Source organism: Lissotriton vulgaris, chromosome 1_2, assembly GCF_964263255.1.
Source record: "Lissotriton vulgaris chromosome 1_2, aLisVul1.2, whole genome shotgun sequence".
NCBI classification, from domain to species: domain Eukaryota; kingdom Metazoa; phylum Chordata; class Amphibia; order Caudata; family Salamandridae; genus Lissotriton; species Lissotriton vulgaris.
Window position 1 is genome coordinate 163,085,907 of NC_141686.1, and position 22,636 is coordinate 163,108,542.

The 22,636-nt window shown below is 42.0% G+C and overlaps 1 pseudogene across 1 annotated transcript in view; it reads right to left on the reverse strand.

The window, feature by feature from the left end:
- LOC147734751 (aldo-keto reductase family 1 member C3-like) overlaps window positions 1-22,636 on the reverse strand; it is a 202,093-nt pseudogene that overhangs the window by 28,496 nt on the left and 150,961 nt on the right. Inside the window, exon 7 of the transcript XR_015307539.1 lies at window positions 974-1,139. The product of XR_015307539.1 is annotated as an aldo-keto reductase family 1 member C3-like (transcript). The remainder of the gene's footprint in view (window positions 1-973; window positions 1,140-22,636) is intronic.

The window sequence follows — 22,636 nt, forward strand, 5'->3', positions numbered from 1 at the left end:
AATACATCAGAGACCTGGGTGGTATAGCACAAATCCAGCTCTAGGCTGTATAGAACATCACAGACAACGACGCATGAGCACAGGTCTACCTTCCAAAGTGCATGGGAGAAGGAGCTTGGGATTTAGCACAACAAGGAGCAGTGGAAAGGGATATTTATCAGGAACAGTAACTTTTCAAGTCACACTCAAGGTAGAGAACCACTCTTCAAAACTGTATGCATGAATTAGGCAACTATAGCACACAAAGCCAATATCTACTGTGATATGTGTCAGTAATAGTGAAGCAGTGGGTCTGGTTGGTGACTAGGCAACTACCTATTAGCTTCATGCCTTACACCCAGAGCTTTTCCCTCAAACTCTCTCTCTCTAGGTGAGTATGTTGCTCAGTTCTGTTCCATTTATATGACTGGATATCAAAAGAAAAACTAGTGCTCATAAAAGTCAGACAGAAGGAATAATCTTTAAGCTGTAATGAGAAAAAAAGAAGGATTATGTCTATATGACCCTTCCTCTTTAAGATCCAGCACAGGCAGTCAAAGGTTTGTGAGACTCATTCTTTAAATTACTTATTGATTGTGACTATTTGGTGGGAATAGATTATATAAAAAGACTTCAAACGTTAAAGGGGGATTTTCCTCACTGGTCATTGAATGTTCTTAATAGTAGACAAAGGTTGTTGGTTTACAAGAGACTACCTCAGACAAACTCCTGTCCCACAAGCTTGAAATGTTTATGTAAGACATCTCTCTGTCTAACTTTCTTTGCTGCCAACTCTAGTTTCAAGTAATATCCATATCTTTCCCTCTTTAATCCTTTTTCTCCCCACCTCCCTACTAAGGCATCCTTCTCTCAGGCACATCTACATCACCCTTTCCATTCAGGGAATTGTAATACCTTACTCCTGAATAACACTGTTGCATTGACGCTAGGTCCATGCTCCATAGATCTCACCAATACATTCGTACATACGTACCTGAATATTTTGTTTAATGTGCTCTGGTTTGAAGCTCTTAGTCAGAGCTACAATGTCTTTTTGGAGTATGTAGCGAATGGCAATCTGAGCAGAAGATTTCTTGTACTTTACACCAATCTTTAAAAGTACAGGATCGTCCAGAAGCACTGGAGTTGTTTTGTCAACCCTGCATCATAAATTGAAAGAAGCTATGAAACACAGCTATTACAATTATATTACAGAAATTTGCAGTTAAATTATATTGTGCAGTAAAACAGATATAGAAAATATAAATTTGGCCCTCTAACTATCTACTTTGTAACTATTTGTTCCATTAGTACAATCCAGTGGCCATTCCAACTGCGTAACAAAACATGAGGGGACCCCCCCCCCTGCAAAGTATATGGAGGGGCCCCCCCACGCTCCGCATTCAATCAGGGGCTCTGAAGCCACGGGCCCCCCACCCATGGACAGGGCCGGAGGGGGCCCTATGGCATTGGGGGCCTGACCACACTGCGGGCGCTATTGTTACGCCACTGGATCATTTAAATGTCAGGTCATAAATATATATTCTGATTGGGGGTGTGCACGCAGAATAGCACATTTAGAAAGAAAAAGTTACCTGTAACTACAGTTCTACAGAATTGTTATTGTGTATAGATTACACATAATTACTAATAACAATAGACTACCTGTAGCCAATTCACCTCATTGTATGACCTGAACTGTGCCAATGATACAGAGAGACTCAGAGTTTCAACCTCCACATCGGCTCCAACTGTCAGATTTTCAAGAATAATGGTTTGTAGTGTAAGAAACAGGGAGGAGGGCAATTTACATGTGACTTTATGAATGCTATCAATGCTGGAGAAATGTAGTTCCAGGCAAGTAGCTTTCTTTTTACCAGTAATGGATATTGCATAGGTGTACATGCTTGAATTACGATTACCAAAGCAGTAGTGTTAAATAGACTCATGTATGCCTTGCTGAAATGATGGCTGCATGAAACAGGGGCAGTCCTAGTACCCGAACCTGGGGCGAGTAAAGTATATAACAATAACAATGGTTCAAGGCTAAATTCACAAAAAAACAGAAGAATAGGTGCAATACAAGAAAATAATAAAGAATGAGACCCATAAACAGAAAATTACAAAAAAACTTCTTTACTAAAGTAGTAAAAAACTGAAGCAGAAACTTACAAAAGCTGACTTGGCAATAAATGCTTCCTCTTTAGTATGTGCCAAAGATGAGCGTCTTTGATGGTCACCTTAATGAAAGGGGTTTCGCTGCCCACGCTCATGTCTTGAATACTGAATCTTCCTTTTCTTGAAAGAGTGGCTGGAGACCCACAATTCTCTTTTACAAATGTCCGCCAAGGGTACTTTCATGAATAGCACGACTGTCGCTGCAATGCCCCTAGTGAAGCGAGCTACAATTCTGTCTTGTTGAGGTCTACCAGTTATGGAGTGGTAGAATGTAGTACACATTGTAATCCAGCATGCAAAGTCTTGCTTGACCAGGAGATGGAGAACTGGTGGGGCTTGCTAAAGTCTTTTGTTCTGTTGATACAGAACGTTATGCAGTGATTAATGTCCAAAGAATGAAGGTCTCTCTCTCTTGGAGAGATCAGTTGATTAACAAATGCAGTTAGGCAAATCTTTTCATTCAGATGAAAAGATAAGGGCTCCTTGGGCATGAAGGAAATATTTTTGGAGAACTTCATTATTCTTTCTGGAAATAGGGAGTTGAATGGATAAAGCTTGAATTTCCCCAATTGCTAGAAACCTGTATTCTAAGATATCTTCTAGCATGAAGCCTGTGTATAGGATGATGGGGGTCTTCATCGGATCTATTAGAACAGTGTTGACTACTTGACTTCCCTAGCAGGTGGATATTTTTGCTGAGGGAGCCGAATGGTCCCCTCATCCTTCTTTTTTCCACTCCTCAGGAAACCAACAAAGAATTTAGGTACCTGGAAAACACTGTCAGATGAACTTTTACTGACGAGTGCTTCAGATCAGACTCCACTGGGTGCAGCAAGTATGATAGAATTTCATTCCTTTTGCATTATAATCAAACTTTTCTGGTGAGTAGCCTCTCAAATGCAAAAATATTCTCTTTATAAGTCATTGTTTTTGGTTGTAGGAGAAGAGCTACGGGTAAGCAGCCTGTAGGGATGTCCTGCAACGTCGGCATACATGTTGGTGACCAGCACAGGTGGAAGCTGGCTTGGTCCATCGTCTCCGAGGGTGCGTCTCCCAACTGGAGGCATGATGCACACCAATGCCCACAACCCGATTGGAGACACGCAGGCAGCAGTCTTGCTCTCTTTTCCACCCAGCATGCCTTAGGTAGGCTAGCACTTTCTCCCTACAATCTCTGTTTCTCCAGCCACCCCCTTACCTGCCAAACCCATCAGGCCTGCAGCCACGGATTCTGGCCACATTTCCGGCACCTGATAGCACAGTCCTGGCAGTCCGCTATGCCCCTGTGAGAAGTAACCTATCTAGGTCACTTATTGTCAAAGGAGGGAAGAAGGTTGACCCCAGAGAGAATTGCAGCGATTGCCCGAATGACTGTGCCAACAACTCAGAGAGATGTACGTGCCTTTTTAGGTATCACAAATAAGCACTACTGGGTATGGGCTCCCAAGCAGCAAGGCCAAGCCATAGCCTAATATCTCAACAATAGGAAAGAATGCCAATGCTACCTTTTCCTGTTTGTCACACAGTCTAAATCTCACCTTTGATTGAAACAAGAAGTGAGGCAATCCTAGTTTGTAGAATGAATCATTTGTTTTTTTATTTTCTTATTTCATTAGAATGTTTAGTTATTCTCAATAGTCATTTTGCAAAAAACATATAACATACAACATTGTGAAGTACCTTATATACATTTAAAACACTCCCCTACTCCCACTCTCACATACATTCTTTTGTACAAAAAACACTCACAACACTCTTTCACACTCTACAGGAACAAGTACAAATTTACAATTTTCCAAAACCAAATAATATTAAACAATACTGCCATAGATATTCTTTATGACCTATTTGTAAATTTCACAAGTAGTTCTTATTATTGTTTACAGTCTTATGGCATAGAATAGTACAGGGTCTACGCGTTTCGAACTCTCCTTACTTTCTGAGTTCTCATCAGGACCATAAACTGTGAAAAGGAAGGGAGACCTATGTTAAGTGACAATTTATGACCAGATAAAGTTGTCTATCAGTGGCTCAACAACCATCTCTCTACCTCTTACCTCTGTATCGGTAATACCAAATGGATTAGTCGGAGTCCTCAGGCACACGGCGCTGGACAACCTAGACAACATTAAAACAAAAGCTCAGCCGAGCTATGTATATATACTTAATCTTAAACTGGCAACAATCACACTCACGATCTTGCTTACCAGTGAGTTTTGACTTTCACGCCACCTAAGAAAATGGCAAGATTATATTAGGGCGCTTGTTTAGAGCGGGCAAATCTAGGCTTTGATCTCATGGTATTGTTCTTACCTATTGTAATCTGTTTTTTGTAGGGGGTTGATTGAATTCGAAATGATAGCAAACTTGCTCCTAAAAGGTAAATGGATGGTTTTACTAAACAATGCTACTTATTGAGGACTCAAATAAGTCTAATTATCCATTATACGCATACCTTGCCGATATGGAGTCTTTGCGGGGAGCCGGGTTTCAAAAGTCCTAAAACAAAAAAGAGAAGCTCAGTCTCTGTTCTATTCTATTCCCGGTTGTGCAAGATGCCTACTGGTACTATCGCTTGGCTTTCATTCCAGACGAAATCTTACCGTCATGTTGGACACTGTTTCCTTTTTGCTCCGGCTCCTGGGGGTCCGTTTCTGCATCGGAGCTCATCCGGCTTGGTCCGGGGCTTTGACTCGTATATACGCGACTTCCGGGTCGCGCCATCTTAGAGTGTCTAACTGTTGCTATATCTATTCCGAAGCCTCTATTTTTAACCAGAAAACTTCTTTTTGTGATTTCCTCGATACGTTCTTCTGACGGTTATACATTCGTTCCTGCCTACTAGTTGTTTTTTGCTATTAGGGTGAAAGCGCTCGGACCGCCATTTTGGGTTGGGGTGGTATAGCGGAATTGCTATTCACAGCTCTTTATTTCTGTACAGTGATTAGTGTGTGCCAATCAATTAATTCACCATGATTTGTCCGTCTCATTATATTTAAATCGAACCCTGTGCCTGTATTTTTTTTAAAAAAGCGGAGTCAAATTCCATTGTTCATTGGGAAGAACTTAGTAGTGTCCAGTGTAGAAAGTCAGAGTGGACTGTTCCTGAAAGCTGGTTTCCTGGCCTATGATAGTTTGTACATTTCCGAAATTTCATTGAGCCCTTCAGTTGCCGAATTGAATCTGACAATCATCGTTGCCTCTTGGCGGGATAATTTTGCGTCCAGGTCTCCTCCTCGTTTGTCTAGTTCGAACTTTGTTATCACCGTCCAGCATAGGTCAGTTTCCAGATGATTTTTGTCTTGACAATGTTGGACCAAAGGTGCATTGGGTACCTTTCTCTTAATTCTTGACTTATGTTGTTGGATTCTAGTTTTTATTTCTTGATTGGTTTTGCCCACATACAATAAATTGCATGGGCATCTTATCCCATATATCACATACCGTGACTTGCAGTTCGTGAAGGTTTCATGCTTCCATGTGATCTCTTTATGTTTGAAAGTAATCCCTTCCTCGGTAGTCGCACAGCAGTTGCAACTGCCACATTTATGATGGCCTTGAACTGGCGGTAGGCCCATCATACTTCTCAGATTGTTTTTTTCTAGTTTTAAAAGTAATTGGCACGTGATTAAAAATTTGAATGAAGAATTCTCTAAAGTGCCGTTGTTTGCCTTCCGCAAAGAAGCAAGTATCGCAAATAGACTAGTAAGAGCAGCCCTGCCAGGAAAAGAAAAAAACAATCTGAGAAGTATGATGGACCTACCGCCATAAGATGCCCATGCAATTTATTGTATGTGGGCAAAACCAATCAAGAAATAAAAACTAGAATCCAACAACATAAGTCAAGAATTAAGAGAAAGGTACCCAATGCACCTTTGGTCCAACATTGGCAAGACAAAAATCATCTGGAAACTGACCTACGCTGGACGGTGATAACAAAGGTCGAACTAGACAAACGAGGAGGAGACCTGGACGCAAAATTATCCCGCCAAGAGGCAATGATGATTGTCAGATTCAATTCGGCAACTGAAGGGCTCAATGAAATTTCGGAAATGTACAAACTATCATAGGCCAGGAAACCAGCTTTTAGGAACAGTCCACTCTGACTTTCTACACTGGACACTACTAAGTTCTTCCCAATGAACAATGGAATTTGACTCCGCTTTTTAAAAAAAAAAGTACAGGCACAGGGTTCGATGTAAATATAATGAGACGGACAAATCATGGTGAATTAATTGATTGGCACACACTAATCACTGTACAGAAATAAAGAGCTGTGAATAGCAATTCCGCTATACCACGCCAACCCAAAATGGCGGCCCGAGCGCTTTCACCCTAACAGCAAAAAACAACTAGTAGGCAGGAACGAATGTATAACCGTCAGAAGAACGTATCGAGGAAATCACAAAAAGAAGTTTTCTGGTTAAAAATAGAGGCTTCGGAATAGATATAGCAACAGTTAGACACTCTAAGATGGCGCGACCCGGAAGTCGCGTATATACGAGTCAAAGCCCCGGACCAAGCCGGATGAGCTCCGATGCAGAAACGGACCCCCAGGAGCCGGAGCAAAAAGGAAACAGTGTCCAACATGACGGTAAGATTTCGTCTGGAATGAAAGCCAAGCGATAGTACCAGTAGGCATCTTGCACAACCGGGAATAGAATAGAACAGAGACTGAGCTTCTCTTTTTTGTTTTAGGACTTTTGAAACCCGGCTCCCCGCAAAGACTCCATATCGGCAAGGTATGCGTATAATAGATAATTAGACTTATTTGAGTCCTCAATAAGTAGCATTGTTTAGTAAAACCATCCATTTACCTTTTAGGAGCAAGTTTGCTATCATTTCGAATTCAATCAACCCCCTACAAAAAACAGATTACAATAGGTAAGAACAATACCATGAGATCAAAGCCTAGATTTGCCCGCTCTAAACAAGCGCCCTAATATAATCTTGCCATTTTCTTAGGTGGCGTGAAAGTCAAAACTCACTGGTAAGCAAGATCGTGAGTGTGATTGTTGCCAGTTTAAGATTAAGTATATATACATAGCTCGGCTGAGCTTTTGTTTTAATGTTGTCTAGGTTGTCCAGCGCCGTGTGCCTGAGGACTCCTACTAATCCATTTGGTATTACCGATACAGAGGTAAGAGGTAAAGAGATGGTTGTTGAGCCACTGATAGACAACTTTATCTGGTCATAAATTGTCACTTAACATAGGTCTCCCTTCCTTTTCACAGTTTATGGTCCTGATGAGAACTCAGAAAGTAAGGAGAGTTCGAAACGCGTAGACCCTGTACTATTCTATGCCATAAGACTGTAAACAATAATAAGAACTACTTGTGAAATTTACAAATAGGTCATAAAGAATATCTATGGCAGTATTGTTTAATATTATTTGGTTTTGGAAAATTGTAAATTTGTACTTGTTCCTGTAGAGTGTGAAAGAGTGTTGTGAGTGTTTTTTGTACAAAAGAATGTATGTGAGAGTGGGAGTAGGGGAGTGTTATAAATGTATATAAGGTACTTCACAATGTTGTATGTTATATGTTTTTTGCAAAATGACTATTGAGAATAACTAAAAATTCTAATGAAATAAGAAAATAAAAAACCAAATGATTCATTCTACAAACTAGGATTGCCTCACTTCTTGTTTCAATCAAAGGTGAGATTTAGACTGTGTGACAAACAGGAAAAGGCAGCATTGGCATTCTTTCCTATTGTTGAGATATTAGGCTGTGGCTTGGCCTTGCTGCTTGGGAGCCCATACCCAGTAGTGCTTATTTGTATGTATAGCAGGCGGTGGCCTGCGTGGTAGCCTTAAGTGGAAACTTGTCTACGTAGTGTTGTGGAACTGTGTTAATCCTCGGGTGAGGATTAGGAATTTGGTGTCCTGCGTCGGTACGAGTGTTGGAGTGAATGAGATTGTGTGATTGAAACCAATAATTCAAGACATGTCAGAAGACCAGACCTTTGCTTATAGCGAAGACCACATAAAGAAGTTGTTAGCGGATCCACCTCTTTTCGCCTCAGCCTCTTTAAGTACCACCGCACAAAATCAGAACGAGACGGAAAAACTTCTTAGACTTCGGAAAAAACAAATCCGTACGGATTTGCATGGACATTTTTTATTGCAACATCTGAGGGCTGGGACAATTCCAGGTGGATTACAAATAAAAAACATACCTGTCATCTTTACAGAGGATCCGATCTACAAAAAGGGATACAGCTACATAGAGACAAAATGCAGTAGGGACCTTATGGTCTTAACCATAGAAACTGCGCAAAGACTGTCAAAAACCCAAGTGGAGGAGATAGAAGCTTTAACATCAAGTATTTCAACTAACGAACTAATAACGGATTCAAAAACATTACTAGAAAAAGTGGACAAAGAAATCGGGGAATTTAAAGATTACACCGTGAATCAAAAGGCCAACCAATTTGAGAAAGATCAGAAATTCTTTAATCTAGAAAAGGTCTACCCATATCTTCAACCGGATTTCTATACTCGTCCAGAATCCAGGAAATACTTACAGGACTATCAAGGACGTTCGGCTAATAAATTCATCACATTTTCCGATACCTCCTCATCTGGAAGTAGCAACGAGGGTGACAACACAGACTCTCGAGAAAACAATAGTAGAAGAGGCTCATTTCGACAGAATCAACAAGGGTCTAGTAATAATTTTTTAGGGAGAGGACAGTCGAAACCAAGGGGAAAAGTAAGATTCAACCAGCCCTGGGAGATGTCAACTCGACGACAAAATTACAAGAATTAACACCATCTTTGATATTTAACCTCTCGAATAAAATTCTTACCAAGGAGGAAGAAAGTATCCTCAAAAAGGGACTTTGATTTGTTCCCACCAAACAAACAGATTTTGTCAAACTGAAAACTGAAACCATCGAGTTTTTTAGGAAAATAAGGCTGAAAACTTTCTTCGCCGATAACCCTTTAACCCAAAACACAGAAACAACTGGACTAAGAAACAAATCAACTTTTTGCCCACCCAATTATAAAATACCAAAAGAAGTATTAACCTTCGAAAGAATGATCTTGTCTAAAATCACGGAGATGGAGAAAAAGAAGAAATGGACTAAACATAATATTACTAAACCTGAAGCTAATGCCCTGGCCGCATTGAGAAATGACACATCTGTTGTCATTAAACAAGCAGATAAGGGGGGATCCATTGTGGTTTGGGACCGCCAGCTGTACACACAAGAAGTAAAAAAACAACTGAGCGATGTCAATTGCTATCGGAAGATCAATAAGGATCCAACATCAGACCTGAAAAATGAGTTACATTCAATTATTGATAAAGCATCCCAACTAGGCTTCCTTGGCAAAAAGGAGACGGAATATTTAAAGATCAAATTCCCACGAATTCCTTTGTTTTATATCTTGCCAAAAGTGCACAAAAATGATAAAACACCTCCCGGACGTCCAATCGTCTCAGGCTGCGAATCATTGATGGAGCCTATATCTAAATTTGTGGATTTCTTTTTAAAACCGTTTTTACCCGATGTGAAATCATACATCAGGGATACAACGGACTTTATCAATAAATTAAGTGAGATCAAATTCGATAGGAATAACCATTTAATGGTTACTATGGATATAACATCGCTTTATACACAGATACCACAAGGTGAGGGTCTGGAAATTTTGAGACAAACTCTTGAAAAAAGAGACAAACCACTAAAGATACCCACAGAATTCATAATTCAACTGGCAGAGTTTGCATTAAAACGAAACTATTTCAATTTTGCTGGGGACTTCTACTTCCAAACAGGAGGGGTAGCGATGGGCTGTCCCTTCGCACCGGAACTAGCGATTCTCTATATGTCAGCGTACGAAGACAAATTTGTCTATGATCAAAACCCTTTTTCCCAATGGATAAATAATTGGAATCGTTTTATAGACGATGTCTTCTTTGTATGGACTGGTCCAGACGATGAATTATTAAAATTCCACAATTGGCTGAATAACCGAACACAAGAAATAAAATTCACCCTGAGTTATTCGAAAGACAAAATGCCATTCCTGGATGTGGAAATCTATCCTTCAGAAGAAGGGGGCCTCATCACGACCTTACACAAGAAGGAAACCGACCGCAACAGAGCATTACATTTTTCCAGTAATCACCCTAGAAGCCTAAAGGAAAACTTGCCATATGGCCAATACTTACGGATTCATAGAAATTGTCAACATAAAGATGAATTTAATAAACATGCTATGAAATTAACATCTAACTTGATTGAACGAGGATACCCTATAAAACTACTTAATAGATGCAGAAAAAGAGCTTGGTGGACACCACGTGAATGCCTCCTAGAGAAGAAACACAAACAAAAAATGGACCGCATGGTACTAGTTAGTACATATTGTCCAAATTCTAATTTGCTAAAAAAGCAATTAAAAGTAATTGGCACGTGATTAAAAATTTGAATGAAGAATTCTCTAAAGTGCCGTTGTTTGCCTTCCGCAAAGAAGCAAGTATCGCAAATAGACTAGTAAGAGCAGCCCTGCCAGGAAAAGAAAAAAACAATCTGAGAAGTATGATGGGCCTACCGCCAGTTCAAGGCCATCATAAATGTGGCAGTTGCAACTGCTGTGCGACTACCGAGGAAGGGATTACTTTCAAACATAAAGAGATCACATGGAAGCATGAAACCTTCACGAACTGCAAGTCACGGTATGTGATATATGGGATAAGATGCCCATGCAATTTATTGTATGTGGGCAAAACCAATCAAGAAATAAAAACTAGAATCCAACAACATAAGTCAAGAATTAAGAGAAAGGTACCCAATGCACCTTTGGTCCAACATTGGCAAGACAAAAATCATCTGGAAACTGACCTACGCTGGACGGTGATAACAAAGGTCGAACTAGACAAACGAGGAGGAGACCTGGACGCAAAATTATCCCGCCAAGAGGCAATGATGATTGTCAGATTCAATTCGGCAACTGAAGGGCTCAATGAAATTTCGGAAATGTACAAACTATCATAGGCCAGGAAACCAGCTTTCAGGAACAGTCCACTCTGACTTTCTACACTGGACACTACTAAGTTCTTCCCAATGAACAATGGAATTTGACTCCGCTTTTTTAAAAAAAAATACAGGCACAGGGTTCGATTTAAATATAATGAGACAGACAAATCATGGTGAATTAATTGATTGGCACACACTAATCACTGTACAGAAATAAAGAGCTGTGAATAGCAATTCCGCTATACCACCCCAACCCAAAATGGCGGCCAGAGCGCTTTCACCCTAATAGCAAAAAACAACTAGTAGGCAGGAACGAATGTATAACCGTCAGAAGAACGTATTGAGGAAATCACAAAAAGAAGTTTTCTGGTTAAAAATAGAGGCTTCGGAATAGATATAGCAACAGTTAGACACTCTAAGATGGCGAGACCCGGAAGTCGCGTATATACGAGTCAAAGCCCCGGACCAAGCCGGATGAGCTCCGATGCAGAAACGGACCCCCAGGAGCCGGAGCAAAAAGGAAACAGTGTCCAACATGACGGTAAGATTTCGTCTGGAATGAAAGCCAAGCGATAGTACCAGTAGGCATCTTGCACAACCGGGAATAGAATAGAACAGAGACTGAGCTTCTCTTTTTTGTTTTAGGACTTTTGAAACCCGGCTCCCCGCAAAGACTCCATATCGGCAAGGTATGCGTGACTTATTTGAGTCCTCAATAAGTAGCATTGTTTAGTAAAACCATCCATTTACCTTTTAGGAGCAAGTTTGCTATCATTTCGAATTCAATCAACCCCCTACAAAAAACAGATTACAATAGGTAAGAACAATACCATGAGATCAAAGCCTAGATTTGCCCGCTCTAAACAAGCGCCCTAATATAATCTTGCCATTTTCTTAGGTGGCGTGAAAGTCAAAACTCACTGGTAAGCAAGATCGTGAGTGTGATTGTTGCCAGTTTAAGATTAATTATATATACATAGCTCGGCTGAGCTTTTGTTTTAATGTTGTCTAGGTTGTCCAGCGCTGTGTGCCTGAGGACTCCTACTAATCCATTTGGTATTACCGATACAGAGGTAAGAGGTAGAGAGATGGTTGTTGAGCCACTGATAGACAACTTTATCTGGTCATAAATTGTCACTTAACATAGGTCTCCCTTCCTTTTCACAGTTTATGGTCCTGATGAGAACTCAGAAAGTAAGGAGAGTTCATAACGCGTAGACCCTGTACTATTCTATGCCATAAGACTGTAAACAATAATAAGAACTACTTGTGAAATTTACAAATAGGTCATAAAGAATATCTATGGCAGTATTGTTTAATATTATTTGGTTTTGGAAAATTGTAAATTTGTACTTGTTCCTGTAGAGTGTGAAAGAGTGTTGTGAGTGTTTTTTGTACAAAAGAATGTATGTGAGAGTGGGAGTAGGGGAGTGTTTTAAATGTATATAAGGTACTTCACAATGTTGTATGTTATAGGTTTTTTGCAAAATGACTATTGAGAATAACTAAAAATTCTAATGAAATAAGAAAATAAAAAAACAAATGATTCATTCTACAAACTAGGATTGCCTCACTTCTTGTTTCAATCAAAGGTGAGATTTAGACTGTGTGACAAACAGGAAAAGGCAGCATTGGCATTCTTTCCTATTGTTGAGATTTTTAGGTATCACGTCATACTGCAGGCAATGGATTCCAAATTTTTCATTGCTAGCGAAACCATTGGTGGCTCTTACATGCAAGGATGTTCCAACTCCTTTGCCATGGACGGAAGAATGTCAGAAAAGTTTTTCTGAACTGCGTGACGCATTGTGTTCGGCTCCTGTGTGAGGTACCCCTGACTACAGTAAGCCGTTTACACTATACGTTCACGAGAGGGAAGGTTGTGCGTTGAGTGTTTTGACGCAACAATTTGGTGGTAAGCAGCGTCCATGTGCATATTTTTCCTCGACCTTGGACCCAGTAGCAAGAGCATTGCCGAGTTGTCTGAGGGCAACAGCGGCAGCTGCGGTGTCCATCCGACAATCTGCAGGATTGGTCATGGATAATATGCTTACGGTAATGGTTCCGCATGCAGTTGACACTCTCTTGAATCGTACGAAAACTCAGCACTTGACGAGTGCAAGGTTGTCTGGGTATGAGTTGACGCTTTTGGCAAGTCACATTCAAATAAAAAGCTGTAACGTCCTGAACCCGGCGACTTTGTTGCCAATCAGTATGAAAGCAGATGAAGTAACAGCCCATGACTGTTACTTACGAACTGAGGAGGAAACCAAGGGTTGTGTTGACCTGAAAAAGACTCCTTTGGAAAATCCCGATGGGACTTTGTATGTGGATGGGTCGTGTTTTAAGTTTCCGAATGGTGATGTAACGACCGCGTATGCTGTAGTAACATTGAGTACGGTTGTGGAAGCTGCGAGATTGAATCAAAATTCTGCCCAGGCGGCAGAGCTGATTGCTTTGACTAGAGCGTGTGTGTTGTCGAAAGGGAAACGGGTGAATGTGTTTACCGACAGCCAATACGCTTTTGGCGTCGCACATAGCTTTGGACGATTGTGGCGAGAGAGAGGTTTTATGACGTCAAATGGCACTAAGATTCAGCATGGACAGCTTGTGAATGATCTTTTGGATGCACTGACTTTGCCTGAGCAGGTGGCGATTGTTAAATGTAGTGCGCATCGTAAGGTGACGGATGATGTTGGCCGTGGGAATGCGTTTGCGGATGAGACTGCTAAGGAGACTGCCCGGAACCTTAGCACTAGAATGTATGTGACGAGTTCGGTAAGGTGGCCTACAGAGACTGGTATGTGTGAGGATACCATCGAGAATGTGAAAACGATACAGAATGAGGCCACCGAGACTGAAAAGACGAAGTGGAAAGAGAGTACGGGAAAGCTGGATGCGAATGGCTGTTGGATTGATTTGTCGGAACATAAGAGATGGATGTTGCCAGATGCGTATGTACTAGCTGTTGTGACGATGGCACACGGGTTAGCACATATTAGCGCAAAAGGTATCTGCAAGTTGTTGTCCCCTGTATGGAAGAATGACGGTATCACTAAATATGCTCAGAGATTGGTTAAGAATTGTATGATATGTATGATGTACAACCCTGGAAAAGGAACCCCTACACCTCCTGGCCATTTTGCTCCCCCTTCATGTCCCTTTGAAGTAATTCAGCTAGACTTCATCCATATGGAGCGATGCAATAACCTGAAATACGTTTTAGTTGTGGTTTGCGCATTCTCCCGATGGATTGAAGCCTACCCTCTCAAAGACAACACTGCTTTGTCCACTGCGAAAATCCTACTGAAGGAATACTTTCCTCGGTACGGAATGCCACGGATTGTATGGTCTGATAACGGAAGTGAGTTTGTGGGGAGTGTGATGAAGAATGTGTGTAAGGGCCTTGGAATTACTCAAAAATTCCATAGCGCGAATCATCCTCAGTCAGCGGGTTGTTTGAGGGTTACAATGGCACGCTCAAATTGAAGCTGGCGAAGATTCAGGCTACAACTGGTCTTTCATAGCCTGACGCTTTGCCTCTAGCTCTGTTGTCGACTAGGGCGACCGTACACTCCGAAGTAGGGCTCAGTCCCTATGAAATAGTGTTCGGCCGTCCTGCAAATGTTTGGGGGGTCCCTAGACCGAGTGTGTTCTCTGACCTTGAGTACCCAATGTTGATCGATTATCTTCATGATCTGACTGCTAAACTGAGGTTAATTCACCAACAGGTCTTTGAAGCACTGCCGACGCAGACGGAGGGTCCAGGCCACCAGCTCCAGCCCGGAGACTGGGTGGTGATTCGTAATTTTGGAAGAAAGAGAAATCTCGAACCCCGCTTTACTGGACCCTACCAGGTGTTACTCGCCACGAGGACTGCAGTTCGTTTGGAAGGACGCAAACACTGGGTGCATGCCACCCACACCAAAAAGGTACCTATACCTTTATCAGCAGACTCGTGGGTGAGGAAAGGCATTGCTTCATCGGAAACAGAAGTTGCACAGACTTTCGTCCCTTTTAGCGACGCTCAACTTGTTGGAGAACCCTTAGGGCAGCAGAAAGACATCGTTGAACACGTACCATCGAAAAACTCAAGATATGAACAATTGACTGATCAGCAGAACTCTGTCCTACCATCGGATCAGTTGTTTGAGGAACAGACCCGTCCCGGGAAAAGCCGATACTTTTTGCGATCCAATCCCAAGGACAAATAAAAAAGCTTTTTTGCTTTCCCCTCTTTTGACATCCGCATTACCCCATTGATACCATTCAGCCTAAACACACTCGTATGATTTTGGTTTTTGTAAATATTGTGAGTTTGTTTCCATATGTGTTTTTGCTTCCACAGCTAGGAGATTTTGTATATACTTGTAAATAAAATACCTTGCATTCGGGTTAGCCGTAGGGCCGCGCGTGTACTTCCTTCTGGTTAGTAGGTCTTGACACTAGGTCGAAGGAACTCCTGGGGATTGACTACTGCTACACAGAACGAAGTGCTTCAAGAAACGTTGCGGACGGTTTTAGAGGATGCCGTTCTCTAAGCTAGTGGATTTGGAAAAAGCTCAGGCCCAAAGATTCAAGCTGCAGCAAATTACTCGTACCAAATGCTTCATGTTTCAAGTGTTCCTTCTGTTCCTAACTGTTTCTTCGCTATTGGTGGGTGAAGTGTATTATCTGATATTGACGTTCTTGCCCTCTGCCTCACCTACCCCTTCTCCTGAGCCTAAAACTACCTTTACTGTTTCTCCTCATTCCTTCCATATCTTACCCCAACACGAGCAGGCTAGACGTGCGGAATTTATGAACAATTCCTTCATTCAGCTCCTTCATCAACATCAGTTGGTGGTTAACACTACCAATTGTTGGGTGTGTGGGTTGATGCCACATACCACCGATAAGGGAATTCCGTACCTGGTCCTTCCTTATAGTTCCCAGGGTTCAGCTCGAGCATTCCAAACAATGTTTCGAAGTGCACTAGATTCCTACCCCAATCGAGAGCCACGTCCTCCGCACTTTGGTCCTGGCCCGTACCACAAGCCTTTGGCTATAGCGATCGCTGATTTAGATAGGGATATCTATGAGCCGTCGCTCATTCCAGAGGAAGAGGTGCGAGCCTATAGGGATCTGAGTGAGGCTGAGTATAGTGCGCTCGTGGGTGAAAGACAGCTTAGAAGCTCATCTCCAATATGGATCGTACCCCACCTTGGTAATTTCTGTCTAAAAGGTCGTGGCCGAAGACCGAGAGCACATCTTGGAGAGAGTGCTTGCTCCGAGACGTATGTCTTACCGATGCTCTCTTCCCCTGTGTTTCTGACTGCCAAGGGTACGTACTTTGTTTGTCATGATCGTGCGTACACATGGTTGCCCTCCGACTTTGCGGGCACATGTTACATTGCAAATTTGTTGCCGCCGACTTTTACAGTCGCCTCCGATTACCACAAGACTCGGATTGTGAGGGGCGTGATTAGCGAAGAGGACACTGCCGGTCAAGATGCAGGAGACTTTTTCAAGGGTTTCTTTCCGTTTTGGGGACCTATGGTCAATAGTAGGAACCTGAGACAGTTGACTCGAGTGGTGGAATCGACAGCTAATATCACTGCCAGCGCCCTTGGCAACATTACAGCAGAACTTCAGGCGGATAGGCTTATGACGTTACAAAACCGTATGGTTTTAGACGTTGTTTTAGCAGATCGAGGTGGAGTATGTAAGGTGATCCATTCGAGATGCTGTATTTTCATTCCAGATAACGCTCCGACTGTCTATCAAGCCATTTCAAAGTTGCATAAGATCTCCGAGTCCATACACGTGGACGTAGGGGATTGGACGCTACTTGGGTGGTTTTGGGGCCTAATGTCGACTTGGGGTTGGAAGATTCTGATGATCATCGGGGTTGTTGTAGCATTCCTGTTCACGTGTTGCCTTTGTGTGCAGTGTGGTCCTGACTTATGTGGCCTCTGTGCTACAACGTGTATAAGACAGCCGCCTGTTACCAAAGGAGCTCAGATGGACAGAATTATGTTGCAACAGCATCTGGATGGTCTGATGAATATCGAGTATGATTCTGACTAGTGCTTGCCTACATGAGGGCAAAAGGAGCGTCTGAGGTTCCGTGACGATCGTAAGTGGTGTTTTGGATTCGCACGAATATGGTCGAGCCTGGTATCTATGAACCGCAAATGACGAGTTTAGTGGGTGTACTCGTTTTCGCTGTACTAGCCTAAACCGTTCGTTTGTTTCGTGGGTTTCTACATCCGAGCCCACGGGTTCCATCTTAGATGCGGCATCCATTTTGTCTCTTGCCCTCAAGTAGCCAGCGAACGGACGCTGTCCGCTTCGCGACCCTGGGATTCCCAAGACTCTTGCGGAAGACACGTTTCCTTTGAAAGTGTCTTTATGATGAGGAGAATGACACTGTAAGGCAGATGGCCCCGCTCGAGGCACATCTTGCCGTGTCGCTCTATTGTCTCAGCCGTGCATCTCATTAGGCACGTCCCTTTGATGCCTGTAGCTCGTGTTTCCCGATACCACCTCTTTTACACCCTTTCCGATCTCCCCACTGTTTCTGTCTTCCTCTGCACCTGTTTCTGTTCCTTCTTCGATCTGTTTACTGCCGATTGGAATGTACTAATGGTGGGAAGATGGGTTTCTACAGTTGGGAACCACCAAACGTTTCCGTACTTATGTTCCGGGCCTTGAATACATGAAAGCAACCCCTTATGGTTTTATGATGGGAACCAAGTTGTAAACCTTTGTGTATCATGTTAACCTATGACTTGAAAACTGTATAAAAAGGAGCGACCCACCGTAGCAATTCGAAGCAGGCTCCGTGAACTTACATGATTTGTACTTCTCGTGACTTCTGTGTTCCCTGCAGTAATAAACCTCGAATCTTTGACGCCGAAGGAAGTGTCCCGTGTCTCTGTCATTTGTACGCCGGAACAGGTTACCCACGAAGGTTTTAGGTGTTATGTCTGGCACTGCTGGGTCTTAGCAGAACCCAGTCCTTCACATGGGCCTGGTTCCATGTCACCCCTTAGCATAGCTCAGAAGACTGCAGGCCGGCCCACATGGGACGCCACAGGCGATGATGGCAGCAGCAGTGTTCCCTCAGTGGTTCTCGCCCTGCAGGTAGTACCCCCACTCCCGGTGGTTCCACACTAATCTCCAATGGTCTACAGGCTCTCAACAGGCTTATTCAGCAGGATTTTAATTGCAGCTAGTAGGAGCTCCAATAGGAGCGACTAGTTGGCCATTTTACATGGCCCGGCCCCCAGTCAGTCTATACTTATTAATATATTGTGCTTGCAATTGTACACAAGGACGTTCGGCCTCGCAGCTTGTGTTTATGAGGAATCATCCCTCTCTCTGAACCTCACAACCAGTAGCCAAAGTATCCCTAAGATCCGTCAACCAAACCTCAGACATACTCTGCATCACTTTGGTGACTCTTAGGCACCCGTAACAAGGGAAAACAGTGTCCTGGGATCCAATGTAGTATTTACAAAGTCTAACCCCAAGATGATTGGCAAATGAAAATCCCCTTTATGTATGAACATTATGTAAGAGCATTTTGCAAAAAAAAAAAATAATCTGGCAAAACGGCTAAAGGTGTCACAAAGGACAGACCTAAAAGTGATAGTAAAGCTATTTTGCCATATTTAATTGACGATAGATAGACTGCATTTTAAGATGTCTTAGGGGGGTCAGTTTAGCTGCTTCAGATATACATGTTGTAAAGTATAATACTGTTAGGATAAACCGATTGATTAAGGACCTTCCTGGAATGATATGGGTGTAATTTGTGATCATAAGCTTGAATCATTAAATAGTTAGGAAAAATTATGAGTCTGTTACAGGGAATAGCTTGTAGTGTGTAGGTCAGACATGTGTACTGTATGTATGATAACTTATTGAGTTAGTGTTCTTGTTGTAGAAATTCAAATTTAGGTGATAGGTCAGCTCTTCATACAATCTGCAAGGCATAACATTCAATTCATACATGCAACTTAAACATCTGGCTAGATCTTTTTACAGCATACAAACTGAAATTTAGTGAGCCCCTTCAACGTGTTCCCGTGTCAGCACTCAGAGCACATATTGGGAAAGATATAGTATGATAATCCTCATCCTGTTATCCCCATTATAAATTCAGGACTACAATTCTCTTTTTTTTTTTTTTGAATATTTTTATTGAAAACTTTTTCCCCTTTTCCCCCCAAAGACATGAGCAGGGCACAATAGCATTCAATATAGTACATCACTGATTCGTATATACATATATACACTAGAAGTTTAAACAAAGAAAAAAAGTGGAAGGGAAAAAATATATATCATATCAAATCATACATAGATTTACCAAAAATGAATCATATATACAATAGAAACATACACTGCTATACGCTATGTTCTCAATTACCCCCCCCAGAAAAGAAAGAGTAAAAATCAATAATCAATCAATAATCAGGACCTTGTTTCCAACGAATGAGGGGCTCCCATATTTGCAGACCAAGTTTCTTGCCTTTTCTCCCCTTCCTCGCATAAATTGCTGATTCTAACTTTTGTATAGATAATACCTTGCCCAACCATTGATGATATGTAGGAGGGTTAGGCTCTAGCCACTCCGAGGCCACTAGCAATCTAAGAATGGCCATTGCTACAAATACAAAGTTTTCATTATTCACGTGGGCCTCAGGATCGACTCCTAATAATATCACCGCTGGATTTAATTCTATTGTGATTGACAATGCATTCTGCAAAAATCTCTCAATCTCCCTTTTTATACTATCTAAGTGTGGACAGAGTGAAAAGATATGTATTAGGTCCGCCCCCGGGCTACCACATCTGAAGCAAGTGGTTCCCGAGAGACCCCCCCATTGAGCAATTTTTCCGGGCGTATAATACGAATGGAATAAGGTCTTATAATGTTGAGCCTGTAAAGATGAAGCACACAACAATTTTCTTCCCATCTCTAATGACTCTGAAAAGATATCACTATTTATATCCAGATCTGCAGACCACCTATTGACCCATTTCTCCATATCGTCTTTCTTTAATATTGTCATCTCAGAATAGAGTCTCTTTATAGTGCAGTCGGAGCCTGCTTCTATAATATCCATCAATACATTTCTGTCGAACCCCGAAGGCCCTCCTCTCTTATTTATTAAACAGCTCCTAATTTGGAGATATTTAAAGAAATGTTTTGTGTCTAAGGCGTATCGAACCTGTAGTTCTACAAATTGTAAGATACCTTGGGGGCCCTGGATGTCTCCAATCTTTCTTATCCCCCGCCTCTCCCAATCTTGGAATACAGCTCCCGAAAAGACCACGCTAGATAGGGAAGGGTTATTTTTGAGCCTAGTGTAGAAGTTATATTTTCCAATTCCTATCTTTTTCGAAATTCCCTTCCAAACGTTATAGGCAGCCATTACAGTCTTAAACCTTGTTCTCTTGTAGTAACTTTCCTCATTAAATCTCAAAAAGATATTTTCCACGTTTTTACCCAAAACCAAACCATAAATAGCAAGTGAACCAACAGTATCCCATCCATCAACCTCAGCCCCCCCAACCAATCCCAACATGTTTTGGAATGCAGCAGCCCAATAATATACTTTTAAATCTGGCAAAGACCAACCCCCGCGCTCCCGCGGAAGAGACATATATCTCAGTGCCCTACGTGTCTTTCCTTTAGCCCATATAAAACGATTGATCATTTGTTCAGATATCTTGAACCACTTATTTTCAAATAAGAGTGGGATTGCCCTAAATATATACAAAAATTTTGGCAGTATCATCATTTTAATAATATTGACCCGCCCTACTAATGATAAGTGTAAATTTTCATAACGATCCAAATCCTTCTTCGTTTTTCGTATTATTGGAGCAATATTATTTTCTACCAAGTTATTTATATCGGCTGTTATATTTATTCCGAGATAAGTCCCTGCCTGAACCACACGGTTATCATCACATATAGTCACTGGATTTTTAATAATCTGGGTCTTGGATGCATTTAGGGCATACCCCGATATCCGTCCAAATCTACGGGCCTCTTCTTCTATAAAGACAGTTGCCTCCGTGGGGTTTGGTGTTATCACCGCCACGTCATCAGCATAAGCCAATATTTTACAAGGTCCCAGCGATGTTGGCATCGGAGCTATCTCTGGACAAAGATCTAACTTACGGATCAGGGGGTCCATATACATAGCAAATAATAGTGGGGAGCATGGGCACCCCTGCCGTGTACCCCTTTTAATTAAAAATTGCCCCGTAGTGCCCCCGTTGACTCTTAAAGCCGCAACCGGTTCTTTGTATAAAGTTTGTAATGCTTTTATAAACCCACCCCTGAGTCCAGATCTTGCTAAAGTATACCACAGATAGTCCCAGGAGACCCGGTCAAACGCTTTCTCTGCGTCCAACAGCATTACTGCCATCGGGTCTCCTGTGACCTCGGCGGCATCCAACAATGTAATTACTTTCCTAGTATGGTGGGTCGTACCTCTACCGGGAATGAAGCCATGTTGAATAGGGCAGACTAAGGCACTTATTACCTCTGCGAATCTCATTGCCAGCGTTTTTGAGTATATTTTAGTGTCATTATTCATTAATGTAATGGGGCGGTATGACCCGGGCTCGTCGTGCGGCTTGCCTTTTTTCAAGATTAAAACAATGTCGGCCCCCCCCCACGACTTTGGTATAGACTGACCGGCCTGGGCAGATTGAATCACTCTTGTTAATTCTTGAGACAGCACTCCCCAGAAAGTTTTATAAAATTCTAGAGGTATCTGATCGGGACCAGCAGCCTTTCCTGAAGGAAGTTTACCCATAGCTTCCTTAATCTCTACCGCATCTATCTGAGTTTCTAATCTATCTGCTTCCTCATCCGAGACCCTCTCGGTTGGTATATTCTCCAAATAATCCCTAATCTCTTCCTTGCTGCAGGGGTATTGAAAATCATAAAGGGTTTGATAGAATTTCCTAAATACTTCCCTAATCTTTTCCGGGTCTTTTTGCAAATTACCATTTCCATCTCTAATCTCCCTAACAGTCCCTGCTGCCGCTATCTGCCTGGTACGCATAGCGAGTACATGCCCAACTTTTTCATTATATTCATAGCACTTCTCCCTTCGAGTTATATAAATTACTGCCGCTTTTTTGCCAGTTCATCTTCAGCTTCGCTTTTAACTTTTATTAAATCTAATATATGCTGTTCAACTGGTTCCCCTCTAATAACACCGTTATTGAGTTGTTCTTCTAATTCTAAGACGGCTCTCTCTAACTCCCTTTGCCGGAGCCCTTCCATTTTACGTTTGTGAATACTATAGCTACATGTTTCTCCACGGACACCCGCCTTAAAAGCGTCCCAAATAACCCCCACCGATGTACTTCCTTTATTGTGTTCAAAAAACTCGGTGATCCATTTTGACATGTGTGAAACATAGTCCTCCTCTAGAAGAAGTCTTCTTTCAAAAGTCCATACCCGATTAGG